We start from the raw sequence: 11,172 nt of genomic DNA on the forward strand, positions 1-11,172 counted from the left end.
GCAATAATCTGTGGTCTGTGCAGCCCTTTGATTAAGGGCCATACAAATAAACACGACTTGACTTGGCTACATTTTTATGTTTTGCTTGTGCCGGAACTCAGAGTAGCTGTTTCATCATTGTATGCCAGTTAGGGGGAGAAGGAGAGAAAGGAAAGATGAAGGGGGTCCTTCCCCCTATCCAAATCAGAATGCCGACCCAACATTGAATGCTCTACACCTATTCAAGGTGCACAAATGTGGTTGATGAAAACCTTAATACAATACAAAACTCTGGTTAAGAAACCAGAAAAGATACGAATGTCATTTCAAGGACCAATCAACAAAATGCAACAAAAGGCGAACATTTTGGTTTGGAACAAGCTTTTCTTCTTGTATTTCAAGGCCTTTATTGCCAACAAAATTTCCTCCCATTATATTAAATGATAGACATGTAGATGTTCAAACCAAAAGTTTTCCAATGTTTCAAATATAAGTGGAATGAACAAATGGCGCCCTGCTGCTCAACCTTGTCTGATGTGCTGAAATGAAAACACCTGCCAATGTTGTGAGTTTTCTGCCTTTCAATATAATATGTTTATTTGTGTTGTTGTTGGCTCCCTTTCTATCTTTTCTATTGCCAAACCATTTTTATTTATCAAAAAAGCAATCTGCCCTATTTGTATTCAGTGTGTGTAGCACAAGAACAAAAAAAAAGATATTATTCTTCCAAAAGAACAAGAGGGTCGCTATTATAACGTCGTTGCTCTCAGAAACATCATGTCAGAGGCCCTGTTTACGCAATTATGTGGCCACTTTTACTGTTACGTGGGGCTAAAACAATAAGTCCTGCACAAATTGCAGGTTTGGTTCTCTGAGAGATTGCGGCTTTTCTCTCCAGAGGCGTCGCCACCATCTCGGCAAACAGGAACTGAGCAAATAAGATTGTGTATGTCAATCAACTGCAGAAAAGGAACATTGAATTACGTCCACGAGTCAGAAAATAGGGAATAAAATATGACGTGTTTCTCCAAGCAAAGACATATGAATGAAGCCCTGATCCATTGTTATCTAGTTCGGAGACTAGAAAAAAGATTTTAATTTTAGTCAGGCACATTATTCTTAGGAAGATAACAGTGGTGAACCATCAGGGCCTGCAAGTCCTCCTCTGCTGGCCTAAGAAATCTATGAATCATGTAATTTTAATTAAATTGTGTCAAGTCAAGTCAAGTCATTTTTATTTGTATAGCCCTTAATCACAAAGAGTCTCAAAGGGCTGCACAGGTTATTGCACAGACTATTATTTCAGACTAGTATTACACCATCCCCTGATCTGGAACCAACATGAGGGCAAGGAAAAACTCAAAAACCTCAATATGAGGAAAATGAAGAAACCTTGAGAAGGGAACGCACATGTGGTATCCCCCTTTCAGGATTACCAGACAGCAAAGGATGTTGCGATTACAAATAATCCAGATATATTGTCCACAAAAAATATAGGTTATTCATATGCTATTAATAAGTTTAAATGTGTTTTAAGCTTAGATTTAAACATTTCCACTGAGGTTGCAGATCGGATCTCAGGGGGAAGAGCATTCCACAGCACCGGTGCCCGGAACATAGGGGGGAATCAGATCTGAAAGATATGAGGGAGCAAGTCCATGTATGATTTTGTATAATACTAAGACAACCTTGAAATCACATATTAGACTAACAGGGAGCCATGCAGGTTAGCCAAAATCGGCGTGATGTGATCGGACTTTTTTGTCCTAGTTAAAAGCCTCGCTGCAGCATTTCGTACCAGCTGAAGACTCTTGACTCTGGACTTCGGGAGACCGGAGAGTAGTGCATTACAGTAATCGAGACGGTAGTTAACAAACGTGAATTAAAATCTCCGCATCCAACTTAGACAGCATAGGACGAATTTTAGCAATGTTGCGAAGATGGAGGAGAGCGGTTCTAGTAATATTCTTCACGTGTGTTTGAAAGGACAGATCGGGGTCAAATATGACACCTAAATTTTTAACTGAGTCACTTTGTGTGATGTGACATTTGTCAATGTTCTCTGCAGTTTTTGAGAATAATTTACGGCATTTAGATGGCCCAATAACTAACATTTCGGTCTTTTCAGAGTTAAGACGCAAGAAATTGTGTGACATCCACTCTTTTATCTCAGTGAGGCAGGCCTCTAAATTTCCACAATTTAGTGTGGCAGATTCCTCCAACGGAAGATATAGTTGAGTGTCATCCGCGTAGCAGTGGAAACTGATATTATACTTGTGAATAATATCACCTAATGGAAGCATGTTAATGCTGAAAAGAAGAGAGCCAAGTACTGAACCCTGCGGAACACCACTGGTAACACTAAAGGGCTCAGATGTCATTTCGCCATATTTAACACAGTGCGTCCTATCTGAGAGGTAGGATCTGAACCATGAGAGGACGGTTCCTGAGAGACCAATACATTTTTCCAACCGTTCTAGTAAGATATTATGGTCCACTGTGTCAAAAGCAGCACTAAGGTCCAGCAGGAGCAAAAGTGATGAAGCGCCAGAGTCCATTGCCAGTAGGAGATCATAGGTTACCTTAATCAGAGCTGTCTCAGTAGAGTGGTTAGCCCTGAATCCTGATTGCATTGATTCAAAAAGATTGTTCTTGGATATTAAATCATTTAGTTGCTGTGCCACTACTTTTTCAAGTAATTTAGAAAGTAACGGTAAGTTTAACACAGGTCTATAATTACATAAGCTTTCTGGATCAAGGTTGGGTCGTTTCAGTGTAGGGTTAATAACAGCGGACTTAAAAGCCACTGGAACTACACCTGAGGAGAGTGATATCTTTATAATATTTAGAACTGAAGGTCCAAGGACCCCAAAAAGACCTTTAATAAGCGAACCCGGAAGCGGGTACAAACGGCAAGTCGTCGGTTTGGCCGTATTCACCACCTGTTTAAGATTATCGAGTGACAGTTCACTAAATTGGGACAAATTCCCTGGACAGCCACCATGTCGTGCATCTATAGATTTCAGCCCTTTAATATGTTATGTATTAACACTGTCTTTAAAAATGTCTTCCTGTTTGCATTGAATCTTCTTATTACAGAAGACCATAAAGTCATGGGCGGAATGGGGAGAACTATCTCGGATAATCTGTTGACTTGTAAGCGATGCTACAGTGTCGAAAAGAATTTTGGGGTTGTTCTTTTGTGACGCAATCACCTTCGAAAGGTAGGCTGATTTTGCAGAGGCTTATATACTTTATACTTGAACAAGCTGTCACACCAGGTTTGATGGAAAACCTCAAGTTTGGTAGCGCGCCATTTTCTTTCAGATTTCCTGCATTCTTGTTTAAGGGATCCAGTTTCATCGGTAAACTAAGGTGTGCGTCTTTTAGGTCGTGATTTAAGCCGTATGGGCGCTCCTGAATCCAGGATACTAGCCAGGGTAGCATTAAACTCATTCATGAGTGAGTCGATAGAGCCTTTGTATGAAGGAAAGGACGCAACTGCTCCTGAAAGAAGATCAGAGAGCTCAGAAACTGTGCCAGTGCTTATATTGCGTCCGCTAAGTCCATATATCCATATCAAAATATTCCTAATTGTCTGTCAGTGTTGCTTGCAGATGTGTGCTTTCATATTTAAGCGTTTAATTAATCACATTTCAGTCATTACTTGTTGCCAGGGTCAGAAATCCAGCTGGAAGCCTTCACAATCAGTTCTGCAGGCCCTGAGGCATGACATCAGCGTGATCAAAACTGATGGTTTAGCAAATTTTCTTTAGAGTTAACACACTAGGTCCTTAAAAGTAGCATGGGGTAACATCAGCGGTTTCTCAGACTGATTATTCTTAGGGTGGTGACAGAAGCATCACAACAAAACGATGAAGAAAAATACAATACCCCTATGCAAATTACTTATTTTGAATGAACATTTTAAGCGCTAAATTGAATAAAAATGTATGCCAGAAATACAAAATGACGGGCTCAACTTTCTTGATGGAACTATAACGCAGGGATAAACTGTACGACACAGTAGTTGAAATCATCTTGAGGAAAGAAAAAGGGATGGCTTTTGTGCAAAGACAAAAACAACTTTTGGTGAGTTAATTGTGGTAATATTCCGAAATAATAAAGCAATCTCAGGAGATTATTATTGATGCTTTTACATTACATTAGAATGTATATTTGGAATGTATGTGTTCTTGTTTTAGTAAATGTTCGTACTCTACAAGGAAACTAGTAAGTTGTAATTTTTTATGTAGCAATTTAGAAAAGTCTCCAAATTCTAGCTTAATGTCCAGCAAAGATGAGTTTTCTCATTCAGGGCATGTTGGTCGAAAACACAAGCTCGATTAAGACGTGTTGAGTCTCCCAACGGGTGGATAATCGGCGATGGCGTGAGACTGATGTCTGGCCTGAACTGGCCTGCCGGGGTGCTGGCCAAACAGACGTTATTTGTCGATTTATGTATTTGCATACGAGAATATTTTACTAAATTGCAGCTGCAAAAAGAGCCACTAAGTCAACTTGAGGCCACTGGATTGATTTATGTTTCTTATCGGCGGCTGTGTGAAAAGATTACATAGTTTAATGTTTGTAATTTGCTTGTGATTTTCGCCAATAAATCAGGTGATTATCGTTATCTTTTTTTATTTATTTTTTTTTAAATTGTGATGTGTTGTGTGTGTATTCGTGTTTTTCAAGCAGTTTGCAGGGGCACACTACTGTGGCAAAAACCTTGTCTTGTCTAACGCAGGAAATTGCCTAGTTTTATTTGTGCAAAAAAGGATGACATTGTTCTGCATGTTTTTTCCTTTCAGTGAAGAGCCAAGTAACTGTAGCATTCATCCATTCGAGTAGGTGGCAGCAGATTGCGTTTTTTTTTCTTTTACAGTGCCTTGCAAAAGTACTGTTTTTGGCTCAGTTTCTCACTAATTCCCCTGTCTCCAAGCCCAAGGCAATTGGCTACCTGCTGCTGCTCCTGCTGCCGCTTATGGTATGGAAGAGTATTACATGATTATTCCGCCAGGCGCTAGACCGCACAAGCACAGAAATTGGATAATTTCCCACGGCACACGTGACAATATCTCTGCACAGTGGTTTTAAAACACTGCTTTGAGGATCAGTCTTAAAATGCATAATTTAAACTGTGAACACATTGTAATTGCATTGATTAGAAAAATAATAAGCAGATAAATTTATAAAATGTATAAAACATCTGTTTGCTGTATCCCTCTTGGCCAGCAGAAAAAAGTCATACAAATACGGATAAATAATAGAAATCATGTAGTTACACAGTATCATGTCAAAAATGCTCACAAACCTTTCCACATCGAGGCGCTTCCACCAATTTTTTCCTCTCATTACCAGTAGTGCTGAAGGTCAGCCTGCCGACTGCGCCCAGGTGTAATCATCATCTTGTAGACAAACAGATCCAAAGTAACATTAGAATTTGTATCACATTTGACGTTATAACTCTTAATGGCGCGTTCAAGGCTTGATTTGTAGAAGAGCACCTTGTTGCTTTCCACGTGGGCTCCAGAGACCTCGTCTCCAGCTAACGCTCATAATCAATACGATATGTAAATACAGTGCTGCTTTGACTTACTGGTTCAATCGATCAGTAACCAAGGTCGGTTTACGACGGATTGGGGGCCATCAGTATCAAGGTCAGTGTCGTAAAATTAAATAATAATTCAATTACTCTAAGAACAGTGGAGAGAACAATACAACTTCCGATATTGCCAACGGCCCCTTTTCTCTACTCTCCCGTTGGATCCAACAGGACATGAAAAAAGACGGAAGTTTAATGAAATGAAATGAAATGATCTGTATTATATAGCGATTTTCAAGTCAATGACTTCCCAAAGTGCTTTACAATGTGCTCCAAATTTCCCAATAGCGGCCTTGCAGCCATTTAAGGCGCTAACCTGCTTATTGGGGGTTTTAGGGGTTCAGTGTCTTACCCAAGGACACTTCGACATGTAACACGGACGAGCCGGGATTCGAACTGGGATCCCTTGATCCCAAGACGAGCGCTCTACCTCCCGAGCAACTGCCGCCCAAATAATAAGGAAATCCATCCATCCATCCATTATCTCAGTCGGTTCGCAGGGGTGCTGGAGCCCATCACAGTTATCCTCGAGCAGGGAGTTGCTCAGGGCTTTGGGTCTGACATACCTCCTATCACCATAGAGCCCCAATCAGGGTTTTACTAGGAACAGGTGGGTCTAATTATCACCCACCTGTAGAGCAAGATCATGTTGTTCTTCACATATTGAGGGGTCATTTTCATTTCCTCCACCACCACCACCACCACGCCAGGTTTGTGTTTTGTTTCTGGTTTCTGGTTTCTTTGTTACTTTACTCCATACATTGAGAATTTCCAGTTTTGGTCTTTGTTTTTTGGACTTGGCCAGGTTTGATTTTGTCTGGACATACCATTTATTTCTTGCCTTCTTGTTCATTTGTTACTTTGGTTCTTTTTTTATTCATAAACACTATCCTTCTTTTGAGCACCCTACCCCCAGTTCCTGCTTCCCTCACATGGGTCCACACCTAAAAATGGCTTAACAGAGTAAGACGTCTAGCAAAGTCCGGGGACAGCTTTTGGTTCCTGTTTTAGTGACAAGGAGAAACCCCCTTGGCCGTGACTGGTTCCTGTCTCAGTGGTGAGGAAAAGCCTCCTAAGCATCACCTGGTTCCTGTCCTGGCGGTGAGGAGAAATCCCCCTCGAGTGTGCCTGGTTCCTGCCCTGTCGGCGATGAGAAAGTCCCCTTGATCACGCCCTGTTTTACTGTCCGAGCAGCGAGGGGCAAGGACCCTCAGATCTTTTAGCTGCAGCCTTCATGAAAAATGTTTATTCATTTGTTTTCATGGGAGCGTCTGGTTTTTCGCCTTTAAGGGGAAGGTTTTGTTAGTGTCTAACACACCTCTTATGACCAGAGGGCCCCAGCCATGGTTTGAACCTGGCACAGGTGTGTCCAATCGCCACATGTATCAGCCAAATTATCCTTCACTCTTTAAAAAGGACATTTTTGATCTGCACATATTTGTTGGGACATTGTCATGTCATTTTTCATTTCTTCTGCGATTGTCAAACTGGGATTGTCATTTTAATATGCAACTTTGTGTCGGTTTAGTTTTTCCTGGTTTCTTTGTATGCTGCATAATTCAATTTCTAGTTTTGGTGTTTCTGGTTTGGACTATGTTAAGTATCGTTTTTGCTTCTGGTACCAGCTACCAACCATCGAAACATAAAAAAACAACAGACAAATCATTGCATGCAATCCGAGATATGCATTGGATATGTGGATATCGTTTCGTTGTCCATTGAATGATTAGATCAGGAATGTTCAAAATTCCGGCCCGGGGCCAGTTACAGACCCTGATCACATTTTTACTGGCCCGTGGCCTCTGTCATGAAGTTAGTACTATGTGGACCGACATTAAAGTTGACAACATTATAAAAACAACATAAAAAATAAAAAAACCAGTTAAAAAATCATTTTTGTAGTATTTTTACCGAAATCCAAAACAACAGTCTGCCTGATTTGCCAGGATACTGTCAGACTGCCAGACAAAACATGCTACGACAAAAACCTAACGCGAAACGATCGCTGTTAAAAAGTGAAACAACTGGAAGCTGTTTAAACGGCACAGCAGCGCTTTTTTACCCTGCAGGTGAAATGAAAATGCTATAAAGGCGAGCTACAAGGTCGCAACACTGATCGCCTAGCACTGACAACATTTCACAGAGAGGAATTTATTCAATACTGTTTCATGAAAATTGTTGAGGAACATTGTCCTGCGAAAAAGCGGTAATTTTCCAATATTTGGCTGGCTCGGAACTTTGTGGTACAGAGACTTGAAAACGTTTCATTGGATATCAAGAGATGATTGCAACCAAACTGAGTTTTACTTTTTTTCATTAGCCTGTGATGAAGGCACGGATGCATTCAATACAGTTAAGTTACTGAAAAAGAAAGCAAGAAAGACAGACAGACAGACATACAGACACAGACACAAAGACAGACACTAAGACAGACAGAAGGAAGAGACCTTAAAAAGAGCAGAAAAAAGATACAAAAAGAAAGCTATACGAAAAAAAGAACTGAGGTTCTGGAGGTTGATTTTATTACAGACTGTTCAAAGAATGCCAGGCCGAATAATAGGCCTTTACGCATTTTCAGTTTACCAAATCTGGCCCGCTTTCTGAAAGGTTTGGGCACCCCTGGATTAAATGCTGCAACTCTGAATTTGTCTCACTTCTGTTTACCTGGCATGTTTTGTTTTCTCCACTATCCTTAAAAAGTTGACTTTGAGGCTACACAGTTTTGCTTTTCTGACACTTCAACAGTGAATCAACTAAGTCTACTTTCACACTGCATCTCGTCATGCTCTTTTTTTTTTTTTTTTTTTTAAATCTGGTCTTGAAGTCAAAGTGCCTGCTACGATCAAAATGGGGCTGCTGTCGCCCCACAACGTGAACCTCATTTTAGCATAACGCTGCTTTCCTGTCTACCGGTAAAAGGTCACTCACGCTCTCAGTCCTCTGTGGCTGGTGTTCATCATCATACAAGTCATCACGCATTCTCTGCAGACAGAATTCGTCCAATGTCACATGCATTATTCTGCCGGGCTGGCAGGAAAACGAGCTCGCCGGAGATGGCGACAACTTCGACAGGGTCATCACACGCTGGGCGGCCACCTATTGCACATCGCATGCAGGAACATGGCTTCAACTCAAGTCCATCGGAAAGATGCCAACCGACAGCTACCGTGCAGTGCAACGCACATTTTCCTGACATTTCTGTTCTCATCTGAAGGTGTTTACAATGGGATCAAGCAAAACAAAATGACAAAAAATATTTTATATATCACCAGTGTTTGGAGCATTACTGAAAATTAGGCATTCATTACAGTTACTAGTTATTTCATTTAAAAAGTAATTCAGTTACCCCCAGATTATTACCACCAAAAAGTGGTGCGGTGCTCGGAAAGTAACTCCCGATACAAAGTACCATATAAAGCCAAACGATATAACTTTCAAAATAGTAACCCGTTTATGGCCATACCATTCTGTGAAAGCCTGATCTTGGGAAGCTTAGCACGGCCAGGCCTCGTTTATACTTAGATGGGAGACGCCTGGGAAGACCAGGTGCTGTTAATTGACACATGCTTTGTTGCAAGAGCACTGACTGTACCTTTTAGTACAATCAGTGAAAATGATTTTCCCTAAGGTGACCAAATGAATTGCGCTATTATTATTATAAAAAAATAGAAGAAAACATTTACACTACACCAACCTGTGAAATCAGTGAACCCTTCATATTTCTTGACTAGTCCAAACTTTGCAATTTAACAATTACCCAGCACTCCAAACCGATTTTGTCTCTGGGCTTCAAACTACTTGAATATCTCCTTCTCTATTTTCCAGTTTTATTTTGTTCGCCCTGCATTGTGTATCGCAAAAATATGTTTAGAAATAGAAAGACCAAAATGTATTATATTCACACCTTTTTGAATCAACTCAAATAAAATCAGAAAAAAAATTACCACTCAAAGTCCCTTATAAAAACATTCAGTGTACAAAGGCAATACAATTCCCTCCTTTTTTCCCACTCAACAACCCCAACACCAAATACACACACACAAATGTTAAAATACAATAAAGCTGAAATAAATAGCTAGAGGGTAGAAATAATGATTATGGTAAGGCACAGACCAACCGTGTGAGGAATATCCACACTGATAGTGATGGCACCAGATGGCCTCAGGACTATCAGCCATTAAACCACACCCTACCAGTGTGGTACCCCCAAAGAGGAAATGATAAAATATAAAAATAACAATAATAAAAGAACAGCAGACCAGAAAGATAAATATGTGAAATGAAAAGTAAAGTATTTTACAGTAAAAGGTTGGAAATTAAACAAATCAAACTAAATAAAAACTTTCAATTAAGGTCTTATTAAAAAAAGTGGGTCTTGAGCCTCAGCATAAAAATATCGAGGGTCCCCATAGTTAACACATTTAATACCAAACTTGAAATTCCTTTTTCTCCTATTTTGGTGGAAATAAATGCGCTCTGCCTAAAAAAGATACCTTGCCATCTATAATTATAATATATAGATAGGTGAGTTGGTTCCGGTGTAAACTGCATATATTCAACCGTTAAATTAAACTAGTTAACACGTGCATAATGCTAAAAAACGACGGTAACCAAAATATTTAAGTTCACAATCGTTTACTGATCCGGCACCCGTGAGATCTCGCCCCAGAGTCAAACTGAGTTTGTCATACCTGATGTAAATATTCCATCCTGTCATCCTTTTTGGGTCTGATATTGTGGCATCAGCAAAGAATCATGAAAATATATAATATATAATTGCTTGTATTGCAAAATGGGTGCTTTAGTGGCCTTGATGTATGAATGAGGAAATTCAAAGACTTTTATGAATAAAATGAAGTGTAACTTATCACACTTAACCTTAATGAAAGTGTAGGTGAAGGGTAGGAATTCAATAGTAATGTGTAACTTTGATTTTCAATGTATGACTGAAACGTTTATTTTATAATACGATCACCATATTTTCCGGACTATAAATCTCTCAGCAGTGTAAGTCGGACCAGTAGGAGAAAACATGTATAAGTTGTATAAGAGTATAAGTTTCTTTTTGGGAGGAAATGCATTTGACAAAATCCAACACCAAAAACAAACATCTTGAAAGGCAATTCAAAATAAAAATAAATTATAGAACACAAAATACACATGCGCATATCTATGTCAATAATTACGCAACATTAAAAGTTATTCTGATAATTCTAGCATAAACAACATGCAGGTTAAAATTATCACCTCAGGCCTAGAGTGTCTTTTTGCTCTAGGCAGTGTGAAAGTAACATGTGAAGCAATATACTATCTATCTATCTATCTAGCTACCTTGGTCACATGCCCGACAGCAAGACAAACACATACACATAAACAAATCAAATAAAAAGGTCTAAAGTAGCATGGCCAACCCAAATGCCAAAACACCCAAACAAGTTAAGCACCTCAGCACCCAAGTTGGTCGATCTTTCATCCCCCCAGATGAAAAGCCTGTGGTGAGGGGCCTCTCCCTCTGGGAGGAGTGAGAATACTCCCACCGTGGTCCGCTGCGTGTCGTAAGAGGCGACAAAAGTCGAGGGAGCGAG

The 11,172-nt window shown here is 39.9% G+C and overlaps 1 long non-coding RNA gene across 1 annotated transcript; it reads right to left on the minus strand.

Moving 5' to 3' along the window:
- Positions 1-5,320: 5,320 nt before the first annotated feature.
- LOC148349727 (uncharacterized) lies at positions 5,321-9,118 on the minus strand. The gene is made up of 3 exons (XR_015847203.1): positions 9,051-9,118; positions 8,516-8,683; positions 5,321-5,390 (listed from the first exon to the last, which is right to left on the minus strand). It is a non-coding gene; the product is annotated as an uncharacterized LOC148349727 (long non-coding RNA).
- Between the last annotated feature and the right edge of the window lie 2,054 nt (positions 9,119-11,172).

This window comes from Urocampus carinirostris, chromosome 17, assembly GCF_059441175.1.
Source record: "Urocampus carinirostris isolate Australia breed hairy pipefish chromosome 17, RoL_Ucar_1.0, whole genome shotgun sequence".
Taxonomy (NCBI): domain Eukaryota; kingdom Metazoa; phylum Chordata; class Actinopteri; order Syngnathiformes; family Syngnathidae; genus Urocampus; species Urocampus carinirostris.